This window comes from Nomascus leucogenys, chromosome 9 (assembly GCF_006542625.1).
Source record: "Nomascus leucogenys isolate Asia chromosome 9, Asia_NLE_v1, whole genome shotgun sequence".
Lineage (NCBI taxonomy): Eukaryota > Metazoa > Chordata > Mammalia > Primates > Hylobatidae > Nomascus > Nomascus leucogenys.
In genome coordinates, this window is record NC_044389.1 from 13,463,696 (window position 1) to 13,477,969 (window position 14,274).

General features: G+C 38.8%; 1 protein-coding gene and 1 pseudogene across 12 annotated transcripts in view; one reads left to right on the top strand and one right to left on the bottom strand.

Moving 5' to 3' along the window:
• PPP1R12B (protein phosphatase 1 regulatory subunit 12B) overlaps nt 1–14,274 on the bottom strand; it is a 239,888-nt gene that overhangs the window by 62,534 nt on the left and 163,080 nt on the right. The window lies entirely within an intron of this gene.
• Nucleotides 2,004–2,121, top strand: LOC115836812 (annotated as a pseudogene).

Sequence of the window (14,274 nt, forward strand, 5' to 3'; positions counted from 1 at the left end):
ATGTTCTCAGGTAAAAATACTTTAAAATAGTTGAAGATGAAAGATGCCATTGTACTACTAGGTTTATCCTCTCATTTCCTTTATCCTCAACTTAATTTTCTTTGTGTCATCTGAATCCTCCAGATATCTAACTTTTCCTTTTTATGCCTTTCACATTTCCACTGGAGATCACTTTGTCCCCTTCATTAGGGTTCTGTCAGGAGAGATTTAAGATTTGGTTCTAGCTAAAAAATATGGCTGTAGCTCTGAAGATGACATAAAAGCTTTTCCCTATGCCTAAGATTTCAAATATATGTATACAGTTGAAAGAAAAAGCAGGGAGAGCATTATTTTTTTGTCCAGATTATTTTTGCTCATTGTAGGTAAAAAAACAATCTGTGCAGGCCGGGCGCGGTGGCTCACGCTTGTAATCCCAGCACTTTGGGAGGCCAAGGCGGGTGGATCACGAGGTCAGAAGATCGAGACCACGGTGAAACCCTGTCTCTACTAAAAATACAAAAAAAAATTAGCCGGGCGTGGTGGCGGGCACCTGCAGTCCCAGCTACTCGGAGAGGCTGAGGCAGGAGAATGGCGTGAACCCGGGAGGTGGAGCTTGCAGTGAGCCGAGATTGCGCCACTGCACTCCAGCCTGGGCAACAGAGCGAGACTCCATCTCAAAAAAAAAAAAAAAAAAAAAAAAAATCTGTGCATATATGTAAAAAAAAAAAGAAAAAAAAAACTTTCAGTCCATACATAATAACTCAGAAATAAGTTTCTTCAGCCAGCTATGGGGATGAGGGAAACAATTCCCAGGGTACACATGTTAGTGATCCTGTCAACTCTGTCATTCTCACATTGCAATGCCAATGCAATTCCACATAAACACAATTATGCTGAGGCAAATACTGTTGGAGAGTATGAGAACTACATACGCACTGTTCTAAGAAACACAACTTGTGAGGTTCTTGAGGCATGGCAATGTTTGTGGCAAACAGGACCAATGTGAGAATCAAATTTATTAGATTCCTAGAGTCTACTGCTTAGCATGCAATACAGTAAACAACTAAGCTCCATGATGACTGAGTTGACTGGCATACAACAACCACAAATTGTTCTCTTTGAGCACAAAGGCATGTAAGAGCTAACAGATGAGTGTCCCAGGCATGGTTCTACCTAGTTTGTATGATACTGCATATGATGTTACTAACTAGGCTGGTGAATTTGGGTGGTGATAACAGTGTTTTACTGGAGTTAAAGTTACAGAGTCAATCTCTATATGCTTAGTTAGCACCATATTAAAACAAAACAAAATTTTTTCCATGCCACAGACTATTAGTGACCCAGCTACCTTACGGATACATGCTGTTGGTCATAATACAGACTAAGAGTGTCCAAAACCCATCATTACAACTGGAATTAAAATAACTGGAATCAAAAAGCAAAGCTGGTCCACACAGAAGGATGAGCACGAAGTCAAAGGTCCAGTCCTTAAAACCTGTACCACCTAGGTATATTCAAATGTCTTTTTCTAGTGCTGTTTGTGGGAAGTATTCAGACTTTATTTTGGTTTTTCTTTGCCTCAGTTCTTAGCCTCTTTTTGTTGTTACTAAACAAGTTGGAGGCAAAGCAATCTAGTGTAGATTCTGGCTTCCTTCTTTTTATTCTCTGAAACAGTTTATGTAAGACAAGTATTATTATACTTGTTCCTTGACAGTTTGATAAAATTCATCACCCAAATTACTCTAGGCTTGGTATCTTTAGCAGGAGGTTGGGGAGGTGGTGGTGAAGTATGATTAAATTTCTGGACTTCTTTGTTTTGCCATTTCTTCCTAAGTCATTTTCATATTTTATATGTTCCCAGAAGAGTGTCCACTTAAACTAAGTTTTCAAGCTTATTGTCATAAAGTTGCTCAAAACAATCTTATATTTTAAATATGTTTATCTTAATTTTGTCCCTATTTCTCTTTCTAATACTATTTGTTTACACCTATAGTTTTTCTCTAGATCAGCTTGTCAAAGGTTTACTGCATTTTACCCTCCCTGATGGGGCTCAGTGTGCAGTAGCTGGAAAAAGTAGATTCCCTGGTTATGTATGCAGCTCAGTTGTTGTACGTGTTGCTTTAAGGGACCTTGAAGACTTTTCCCTCTCCCTATTGTTGCCGAAATAACTGCCTCTGATCTGTTTTTGTTTGCATCCCAGGCCCCAGACTAGCATGTAAGATGCCTCTGAGAAGTCCTAGAACACTGCAGTCAAGGTGGACAGTGGAAAATAAAAAGGCTTATTGAATTTTCTATCTTTTCAAAGAATCAGCTTCTGGTATTAACACTATTTCTACTGCTATTCTGTTTTCTGTTCATTAATTTCTGCTTTTATCTTTATTTTATTTCATTCCTTCTACTTACTTTGGGCTTACTCTGTTTTCAACTTCTTGAGTTGAAAGCTTAGCTCATTTATTTTCACTTTTTCTAATTTTTTAACCTTAAACATGTATTTAAGGTTATAGTTTTCTCTCTTTAGCTACTCTACAAGATCTAATGTGAAGTAATTTCATTGTTGTTCAGCTCTAAATATTTTGTAATTCTCATTATAATTACCTCCTTACCCATGCAGTATCTACAAGGAAGTTTATACTTTTCAGAAGTATTCTTTTCTTCTCCAGCTAACTTTTTGTTGCCATTACAAAAAAACTATAACCCCTCCACAATCTCAATTCTGTATCTCCACATCCTATCTTTCCAGCTTATTCTTTCTACTAGGGTGATCCTGAACTATTGTTCAACCTCATGGAATCTCCACTGCCTCTCACGCTCTTGATGTCCCTTCACTCTCCTCTTTATCGAACTTACATTCCATGATTTATCATTATTATCATCATTCTCCCCTCTCTCCCTTCATAGTGCTTGGCAAAATCACAACCTTGTTTAAATCCAATTTTCTGCCTACTCCACACCTGCACCTGTGCAACTAAATGTGGCTGGAAAAAAACATACAACCATGCTCATTGGTCTCAACTTAAATTCATTACTTTGAACCTTTAGTGGACTCTAATGCACACACAGATACTTCCCTAGTCCATTTACTTCCCTAGATAAATACTTTACCTCTTTCCCTTTTAACTCAAACACCCAACACTTCCTTCCTCACGTTCTTTCTTGGCTGCTGGTCTTGCTTTCTATTTCACTAAGAAAATTGAAGCAATCAGAAAAGAACTTCCACAAACTATTACCACATTTAACCACCATTTACCATCTTCTCACTTGTTACCATTGATGAACCTAACATGCTTCTATTTGAAGTCAAATCCTTCAACTTGTACCCTAGACCCTACTCAAGGACCTCATTACAGCAGTTCTCCATTCTTCCTCCCACATCATCTTTTTGTTGTTGTTGTTGTTGTTGTTCTCCATTGGGATCATTCTCACAAGCAAACATGTAGCTTAAAAAACACCCTTTTCTGGCTGGGTGTGGTAGCTCACGCCTGTGATCCCAGCACTCTGGGAGGCCGAGGTGGGAGGATCACCTGAGGCCAGGAGTTTGAGACTAGCCTGGTCAACATGGCAAAAGCCTGTCTCTACTAAAACTACAAAATATTAGCCAGGTGTGGTGGTGGGCACCTGTAATCCTAGCTACTTGGGGGGCTGAGGCAGGAGAATCACTTGAACCTGGGAGGCGGAGGCTGCAGTAAGCCAAGATTGCACCGTTGCACCACTCCAGCCTGGGCAACAGAGCAAGACTCCATCTCAAAACAAAAAACAAAAAACATCCTTTTCTTGACTCTCCCCAAAAGCTGCCACTCCATTTCCTTGCCAACCCCCCTTCTTGAAAAATTTATCTCTAAAAAAAAAAAAACAGCTTTTCTCAATGTTTCCAATTCCTCTCTTCTCAATGTGGCTTAAAATTACTTCAGTCAGGCTTTCTGTCCCACTATTCGAACAAAACCACTCTTATCAAGGTCATAATGTTATCAAAATCAATGGTCAGTTCTTAGTCTTCATCTTGTATGACCCTATCAGCAACATTTAACACTGTTGACAACTACCTCTTTCTTGATACATTTTTTTTTCACTCACACTGGAAAGGACACCAGATACTTCTTGGGCCCCCTTCCCTTTTCTATATTTTCTTTCTGTTATCTGATACAGTCTCATTGCTTTAAATGTCATCTAAATACTCCACAGCATTTTGGCAGATCTGTATAACCAAACTGCCAAAATTTCCAGTTGGAAATCTAACAGATATCTCAAACCAACATATCTAAAACTGGGTTCTGGCCGCGTGCGGTGGCTCACACCTGTAATCCCAGCACTTTGGGAAGCCAAGGTGGGCGGATCACTTGAGGTCAGGAGTTCTAGACCAGCCTGGCTAACACAGTGAAACCCCAACTCTATTAAAAATACAAAAATTAGCCGGGTGTGGTGGCGGACACCTGTAATCCCAGCTACTCGGGAGGCTGAGGCAGGAGAATCACTTGAACCCAGGAGGCAGAGGCTGCAGTGAGCCAAGATTGTGCCACTGCACTCCAACCTGGGTGACAGAGCGAGACTCTGTCCAAAAAATAAAAAAAAAATTGGATTCCTAAGAAGTCATTATACAAAAAAAATACTTGCACATGCATGTTTACAGCAGCACAATCTGCAACTGCAAAAATTTGGAACCAGCACAAATGCCCATCAATCAATGAGTGGATAAAGAAATTGTGGTATATATATATATATATATATATATATATACACCATGGAATACTACTCAGCCATAAAAAGGAATGAAATAATGGCATTTGCAGTGACTTGGATGGAATTGGAGACCATTATTCTAAGTGAAGTAACTCAGGAACTGAAAACCAAACATTGTATGTTCTCACTCATAAGAAGGAGCTAAGCTATGAGGATGAAAAGGTGTAAGAATGATACAATGGACTTTGGGGACTCAGGGGAAAGCATGAGAGGGGGGTAAGGGATAAAAGACTACACATTGGGTACAGTGTACACCGCTTGGATGATGGGTGCACCAAAATCTCAGAAATCACACTAAAGAACTTATTCATATAAGCAAAGATTACCTTTTCCCCCAAAATCTATGGAAATAAAAAATTAAATAAATAAATAAATAAGATTGGCTTCCTAGTTTTCTTCCCCAACCTGCTTCATTTGTAGCCTCCCCCATGTCAGTTGATGGCAACTCTATCCTATCAGTTGCTTAGGTCAAAAACCTTGGAATCATCTAAAATTCCTCCCTCTTTCTGTCACATCCCACAAGCCCTTCCAGGAAATGTTGGCTCTACCTTCAAATATATCCAGAATCTTATCAACTTTCAACAACTCTATTGCTACCATGTGATCCAAGCCCCTATCATCATTTCTTGCCTGGATTACTGAAATAGCTGCTCAGCTGCTACCTTTGTCTGAAGTCTAATCTCAACACAGCAGCTTGAGTGATTCTTTTAAAACTTAAGTCAGATCGGCCAGGCACGGTAGCTCACATCTGTAATCCCAGCACTTTGGGAGGCCGAGGCAGGCAGATCACAAGGTCAGGAGTTTGAGCCTGACCAACATGGTGAAACCCCATCTCTACTAAAAATACAAAAATTAGCTGGGTGTGGTGGCATGCACCTGTAATCCTAGCTACTCAGGAGGCTGAGGCAGGACAATCGCTTGAACCTGGGAGGTGGAGCTTGCAGTGAGCCGAGATGGCACCAATGCACTCCATTCTGGGCAACAGAGCAAGACTCCGTCTCAAAAAACAAACAAACAAAAAAAACAACTTAAGGCCGGGCACGGTGGCTCACGCTTGTAATCCCAGCACTTTGGAAGGCCGAGGCGGGCGGATCACCAGGTCAGGAGATCGAGACCACGGTGAAACCCCGTCTCTACTAAAAATACAAAAAATTAGCCGGGCGTGGTGGCGGGCGCCTGTAGTCCCAGCTACTCGGAGATGCTGAGGCAGGAGAATGGCGTGAACCCAGGAGGCGGAGCTTGCAGTGAGCTGAGATCGCGCCACTGCACTCCAGCCTGGGTAAAAAAGCGAGACTCCGTCTCAAAAACAAAAACAAAAACAAAAAACAAGTCAGATCACATCACTCCTCCACTCAAAATCCTGCAATGGCGCCTCATTTTGTGCATAGTAAATGACAAAGGCCTATGACGCTCTACATTCAGATGATCTGATTCTCTTTCTTGCTACTCTCATCTGTCATTTATTTCATGTGTCAGTACTTTCCCACCATATGGCCTTTGCTCTAGCTGTACCCTCTTCCTAGAGGACCTCACTACACGACATCTGAAGAAATGTTCTTCCTTCAGATATCTTTGTGGCTAACTCCTTCAGCTTCTTCAAATCCCAACCTGTCAATAAGATTTACTCAGACCCACTGTTTATATTACAACCTGTGCTTTCTCCATCCAATCCTCTTTATTCAATTCTCCTTTCTGGTTTTTTTTTTCCAAATTGCATCAGTGTCTAACATATTATATACTTTATTATGTTTGTTGTTTATTGTCTGCCTTTTCATCTTACTCCCTGCTAGAATGTATACTTCAACAGGTCAGGATCATTGTCTATATTGTTGACTAAAGGATTCCAAGAGCCTCGAACAATAGCTGGCAAATATTGGACAAATAAGTATTTGTTGAATGAATGAGTGAATGTTGATTTTTCATTTAACATGGTCACAATACACATGCCCTACGTGTGCTATATATCTGTTAGATTAAGCTGGTTAATTACGTTGTTCAAATCCTTTATGTTCTTGAGTATTTTTGACTGTTTGATATACTGGTTTCTAAGAGAGGTGTGTTAAAATCTGCAACACTGACTGTGGATATGCTATTTCTTGGTAATTCTGTCGGTTGTGTTTTATATATTTTGAGAGTATATTTTCAGTATCTAGAGTCATTTTATATCATCTTCGTGGATTGTTCCCTATTTATAAGTGAGACATATATTTCTGTCATTTGATGTTTTTAAGCGAAAACATGTTCATGTTTCAAATGATGTTTATGTTGCCAGCTTTCACTTGGTGGTAACCAAGAGAAAATTTTTCCTGTCCTATACTTGTATTTTTTTATCTTTCAGTGTTACTTTGAAAACAGCATATGGAAGGATAATCTGAGTATCTCTCTGGCTTTGTAGATTAATTTATATTATGATTACTTACATATTTTATTTTGTATTTCCTATTTCCATGTTTTTCCTTTGCTTCTTTTTATCTTCTTTCCTGCCCTCTATTGAATGGAGTGAAAGCATTTAAAATATTACCTATCTTTTCTCTTTACCCTACTGATTAAGGACTTGTACCTTCTATTTCTATATTTCTATTACTATACTGGATACTCTTATATTTAACATACTTATTTAAATATATATTTTTTAAAATCCTATAAAATTAATCTGTATTTCTACTCAAAACAAGGACTTTAGCACACATTTACATCTTTAATAGCATATTATTATTGCTAAGATTTAGTTCTAGCTTTTGAAGCATATTAGCTTTATCTCATATTTTAACACTCTTTGCTTTTGTATTCCACTTCTTTCTGCATTTATTTTTCTCTTTGCTGAAGAACATCCTTTAGTTCTTTTATCACCAAGAGTTTGTGAGTTGAAAACTTAGCTTTGTGTATCTGAAGATGCATTTATTTTGCTCCCACTCTGTATATAAACCACTGTATGAAACTGTAAGCTCATAGTTATTTTTCTATAGCACTTTGAAGACACTAGTCAGTTTTCTGGTATCTACTGTTGCCAAAGCCTACTGCCAATTTGACTACCATTCCATTATTCAGAATGGTTATACTTGTATTCAGAATTTCAGATTTTCTCTTTATCATTAATTTCCTACAATTTTATTATCATGTATGTAGTTGTGGATTTATCTATCCTGTGTTACACATGGCAGCATTTTCTATTTTGAAGACTCAGCTTCATTTCTGAAAAAATTCTTAGCTGCAGTTACTGTTATTATTATTGCCACTTTTTTATTCATTCTTTTTTCTCCTTTGCAACTCCTAGCAGATGTATGTTAGAGCTCCTCAGGTCATCTTTCGTGTCCATCTTTCTCTTTCATTTTCTTCTAACTCTCTCTAAACTGCATTCTGAAAGATTTTCTCAGTTCTATTTCCTAATTCTCTAATTTTCTCTTAAGTTATAGAAAGTATGTGCAGTCTAACTGTTCTTTTACTTCAATATTGTATTTTTACATTTCAATATAATATTTTTCACTTCAAGATGTCTAAATGCTTCTTTCTCACAGCTTTCTCGTTTCATTATCTGTTCTTCATTCTGTAAAATCTGATTTCTTCTGTATATATATTGAGAATTTTAACTTATTTTTAAACTCTCTTCAGATTGTTCTTTTTTTCTCAAGTACAAATTCTCTCATTTGTTGGGTTCTCTTGACTGCTTTTTCATGATCTTAGGTTTTACTGGGTTCTTTGTAATGTTTTGGGGGCTCAATTTTTATGATAACTAAAAACTGTAAGTACCTGTATCTATAGGGCAGTTTTAAGTTGCCTCAGCTTAAATCTGATAATGTGCCAACCTTGAACCAGACCTTAAGTTGGTAGCTCTGGGCCTTCTTTCCTCCTAGGTAGCCCAGTTCTGAATTTTTAGCCCAAAAGTATTTTGGGTCCAAGTTCTATCTTGAGTGGTTTCCTGCGCTTGCTTGTGACTGCCAATTCTTCTTTACTTCTGGTCAGGAACAAGCAGCGTATTCCTGGCTGTGACACTGCTGGGATAAGTTAGACTAACCCAACTCCTATTTGTATTGTGCTCTTGGGTCCTGGGTTCATGCACAGACAGGATCATTGCAAAAAAACCTGGTCCCAATTGCCCATATCCATTCATAGCACCCCCCGATCCCCTGCCATCACAGTAGCTTTTCTATTACTGGCCCAAAGAGACTTTTCTTTCTTATTTTTAAGAATAACTATGTATTTTTAAAAACCTTTAAAAATATTTATGCGTAATTTCTCTGTTTTTGAATGAGAGCAATTAAGATTCAGGGGCATTCACTCTGCCACACTGACCTAGAAGTCCTAGAGTAGCTTTCACTTTTGAAATAACAGCAGTTCAATTTTCCTGACCTCACCAGTCTGTAAACATTAGCATATATACCAAAAGTTCAAACTTGAATAAGCTGTAGTAGAGACAAATTTCCATTATTTGGAATTTGTTTACATTGAAATAAATAATAGATGTACTAGGAAATCAGAAATGGAAGGAAGATGACTTTTAAAAGGTTAAGAAACTTGGGACAGCAGCAGACTTTACTGTAAATCTTAAGTACAAACTCCATCACTGCTTCCCATAAATAGAATCAGATGGAGCAAAGAAGAGGGTACTTTCCACAGCACCAGGAAGAGCCACTGCAGCCAGCAGAGTCCTGTAATAAGCACCAACCTGCACTCCTGCACCTGGAAGACAGCCATCAGCTTAGTGGAAAGAATGCTGGACTGGGAATTCAGAAATGTTCTAGTTCATTTTCTACCACTAAGTCATTGTACAGCTTAGGCTAAGCCAGGCCCTCTTTTGGGCCCCAGGTTTTCCATCTGTAAAATAAGAGAGTTGGGCTAGAACAACCTCTAATGTACCTTCCAGAAATAATTTTCTGTGACCTTAACAGTTTGGTACTTTATAAGTAGTCTGAGTCCTCCATTCTTCAGCTTGCTCAGTAATAACCTGCCAGGTAAAAGAAGAAAATCATGTATTTCTGAAATCAGTCTTCAAATCAAATGAAAGAATCACTAGATGCATATTTTTGTTTGATCACCACTCTACAAAGGAACAGCCTGGTAGCTGGTTGAAGTTTCTGTGTGGGTGTACACACAATCTAAGTTTTAAATAGAAAAAGCAAACCAACCCAGACCAAAACAAAAACCCTCCACACAAGTCCCAGACACAACAAATGGTAAGAGTTCTTTACTACAAACATGTCTGTTTCTAATAGCTGAGAAGAGCAAAAAAGAAAAAAATGTATCAAACTGACCAGATATAAGTGTAGATAAAGAAAAAACTAAGGAGCATGCAGCAAAGTTACAGGATATGAGAGATTTGACTCTGCACACTGCAAAGTCTGTACAATTAGAAATTTCACGTGAACAGAAATGTAGGGAAGACAATGAGAAAAGAAAGAATAAAATTGGAGTTCCACTAAATGGAAGTTAAGAGTGGATTAAGAATTTTTAAATTGAGGCCAGGCACAGTGGTTCACGCCTGTAATCCCAGCACTTTGGGAGGTAGAGGCGGGCGGATCACTTGAGGCCCAGAGCTTGAGATCGGCCTGGCCAACATAAGCAAAACCCCATCTTTATTAAAAATACAAAAAAAAAAAAAAATTAGCTGGGTGTAGTGGTGAACACCTATACTCCCAGCTACTCAGGAGGTGGAGGCATGAGAATCGCTTGAACTCTAGAGGCAGAGATTGCAGTGAGCCAAGATCACACAACTGCACTCCAGCCCGGGTGACAGAGTAAGACCCTGTCTCAAAAGAAAAAGAAAAAAAAAAAATTAAATTGGGTTGAAGTGGCAAGGAAAACTCAGGATTAAATTTCAGAGCTTCCTAGAGCCTGGACTATCAGCCACAATAAAAATTTATGTGAATTGTTTAATTTCACCACAATGCAGTAAAAAACCAAATGATTCAGACTTTATAGGTCTGAAAGATGGAAAGTTGGCACACAGCTAGCCATAATCCCGAGTCTTCAAATAACATACTAAAGACATACTGTTTTCTAAAAAACAACACAAAGCATCTTATCATCTACACTGCTATTTGTGAGGCACAGTGTATTGCATTGACACTGCTATATATGTATAGACAGACTATATTAAGGGTGGTTGTCCAGCGGATTTCTATCCACTATTGCATACTTCCACCACAGCTGAAATAGCCAATCAGTCAAAAGAGAGGGATAAAGTTCTCTGACAAAATTCCCACTCAGTTCATGAAATAGCCACTGAGCAGTCTTCACTTTCATGCAAACTTTTTGTAAGTGTGTTACCAAAGCATTTAAGGGGGGAAAAAATTACACAAATAACAAGGCCTCATTAAAGAAAATTTGGGAAATAAAGAAAAGCAGAAAAAAAGTCACATTTAGTCTCCTCACAGAAATACAACCACTGCTAACACTTTGCTCACTTTCTCCCTGGTCTCTTTACCTGGGCCTGCTACACCCTTATGGTTGTAATCATATGACATATACAATTGTGTATCTAGTTCATTTAGTAATACTATACTGTAAGCATTTATCCAAGTTATTATACTATCTTTGTGACTCACTTTTAAATGGCTAACTTATACTCCACTCTATTTTAAGGAAACACCCCTAAATGGCTAGCTGGTGGGGAATGGTAAAGCAAACTATGATTCATAGTGTTCCATTAGATGGATGAATCATAGTTCACTTAACTGCTGCCAGAATACTGGACAGTAGGCTGTTTCCAATATTTCCACTATTATAAATAGCTAAACGAGCTAAATCTGTTTTGTTCAATAGTGCCTAATAGCCTTCCATATAGTAGGTACTCAAGTATTTGTAGAATGAATATTTACAGAGCTGCCTATATATAACATACCTTGTGATAACAATTTCTGTGCATAAAATCCCCCTCCTTCCCATATTTAGAACTGTTTCCCAGAGATACATTTTCATAGGGGGCTATTCTGGGTCAGTTTGGGACTTTTGTCAATCTAGCCATTTGCTCCTCAGAAAATAATGACTAATTTGCATTCCCAACAGTAAAATATGGGAAGGCCCATTTCACCACATTCTTAGCTAAATTGGGCATTATCTTTTCAAAGTCTTTGCCTATTATGATTGTTAAAAAAATGTTACTTTGGCCGGGTGTGGTGGCTCACGCCTGTAATCCCAGCACTTTGGGAGGCTGAGGCAGGCAGATCACCTGAGGTCAGGAGTTCAGGACCAGCCTGGCCAACATGATGAAACCCCGTCTCTACTGAAAATACCAAAATTAGAGGGGCATGATGGTGGTCGCCTGTAATCCCAGCTACTTGGGAGGCTGAGGCAGGAGAACTGCTCAAACCTGGGAGGCGGAGTTTGCAGTGAGCCGAGATCACGCCATGACGCTCCAGCCTAGGTGGCAGAGCAAGACTCCGTCTCAAAAACAAAAAAAAAAGTTACTTCATTATAATTTTAATTATAGTTTCGAACACCAGTAAGGTTACACACTTTTTCTTATGCATGTTGTCTATTTTGAAATAGCTTTCTAATAATCACTATCTAAATCTAATTTATTCCTGAAAGGTCAGTTGTGGGTTGCAGTAACAACAAAAGCCCCAATATTTTTAGGAAATAAATTCTGGAAGGAACTTAAGGAACTAACGTAAATACATAGCTGAGAACAGCTTATTCACAGAGCAAGTCTGGAACACTGTAATGTGCTTTTACTAATGGTAAAGTTGGAGGCTAGAGTTGTCAGTTCCTCATTCTTTCCTCATATTTACCTGTTATATAGTTTTGTTTTATTTGTGATATTTGTCTGTGGGTGCTGCTGTAATTTGGGAGGGGAGAGCTGGGAGGAAAAAATCCCTTTAATAATTCTTCTAAAACATTTCTTTTAGGAAATCATTCTAGATTAACCCAGAAACTCTTAAGAGCTGTTTTCCACAACTGTACTCTGTAAAAACTTCTTTAGCCCAGATAATCTTGGGGTGACTTAGCAGAACTTTGTTAACCCTGAATTAGACTTTCTCTCTGAAAACATTTTGTAAACAAGTAAGCTAGACACAGAAAAGGCAGAAGCATATTCAGAGAAAAAATGTAGGTCTGGGCAACATTACCAGTAATGAGAACCTGATGAAAACTGACAATCACACCTCACTAACTAATCCAATAACTAGCTCTTTTCGTTAACTGTTAGCATAACATGTGGAAAATGCTCCTCTGCAGCAGAAGTATAATTGCCTTTCATTCCTTCAAGATGCTCTTGCAGGAGTAGGCAAGAATGTTGATCTGCCTTCTATTCTTAACAAGGAGAGAAAGCAGAAACGTGGACTAAGGATTGTTAGGGGAAAGCAATTTAGATGGAATCAGGTACCACAATGTGCCAAATAATATGACGATTAGATCTGTTTGAACCCTGTTTAAGCCTTTATGAGGATTTTTTTTTAATGGCAAACTATCTTGGAGCTCTGCCCACAAGGCAAATGGCTACTAACCAAAGACTATTAATTTCCAGAAAATCCATCAAAATCGTTACATGCAGATGAATCACAAAGAGAAGATATCATCCTTTCATGCTCCCCAGCCCCACTCCACCAAACTGCTCTCACAAGTCAGCAACATCTCCTTACTGGCAAACCTACGAGATACTCTTCAGCTCTCAAACTACTGGATGTGATTACAGAGGACTATTGGTAGCTATAATTTATCTTTCCAACCCTTTATCTCTTTCTCTTCTTTTGATAACAGAATCCCTATTTCCTGTGGGGAATCTATTCCATGTAGCTGACCCTCTCCTAACCCTACCCCTATAACAACTGGTAGCTGCTGCTCTTGTTTCTTCTTCATCACTATGACCAGCACTACCACTATTGTTATCATTATCATCATCGTGGCGGCTAAGATTTATTGATAATTTACTATGTGCCAGACACTGTTCTGTCCACTTTATATGTATTATCTCATTTAAAGAAATGACCTATGTGATAAGTACTATGATTTCTCTCATTTTAAAGTTGAGGAAACTGAGACACAGGGAATATATAATTTGGCAAGGTTACACAGTAAGTAGCAGAGGAGGGACTTGAATTAAACTTGGTTTCAGGGTTCAGGCTTCACTGCCTCTCTAGCTAAATCTCATCTAATTTCTGGCTATAGAAATTGGTGCAGGGAAGTTCATCTGATCCAGGAAAGGTCAATCAGATATACCAACACTACAAGGCCAAGTGTGGTGGTGCACGCCTGTAATCCCAATATTTTGGAAGGCCAAGGTGGGAGGACAACATAAGCCAAGGAGTTTGAGACCAGCCTAGGCAACACAGTGAGACTCCATCTCTACAAAAAATAAAAAGAATTAGCTGGGCATGGTGGCACACATCTATCGTCTCAGCTACTTGGGAGGCTGATCACTTGAGCCTAGGAGGTAGAGGCTGCAGTGACCCGTGATCACACCATGCACGCCAGCCTGAGTAACACAGCAAGATCCTGTCTGCAAAAACCAAAACCAAAAACAAAAAAAGATATATGGACACTAGGATAGCGAAGGTCTTTCTTCCTCTGAAGCCTATGCAAAGAAGGCAGCAGGGATCTGATAAATTTCAGCTTCCTAGATTTAGC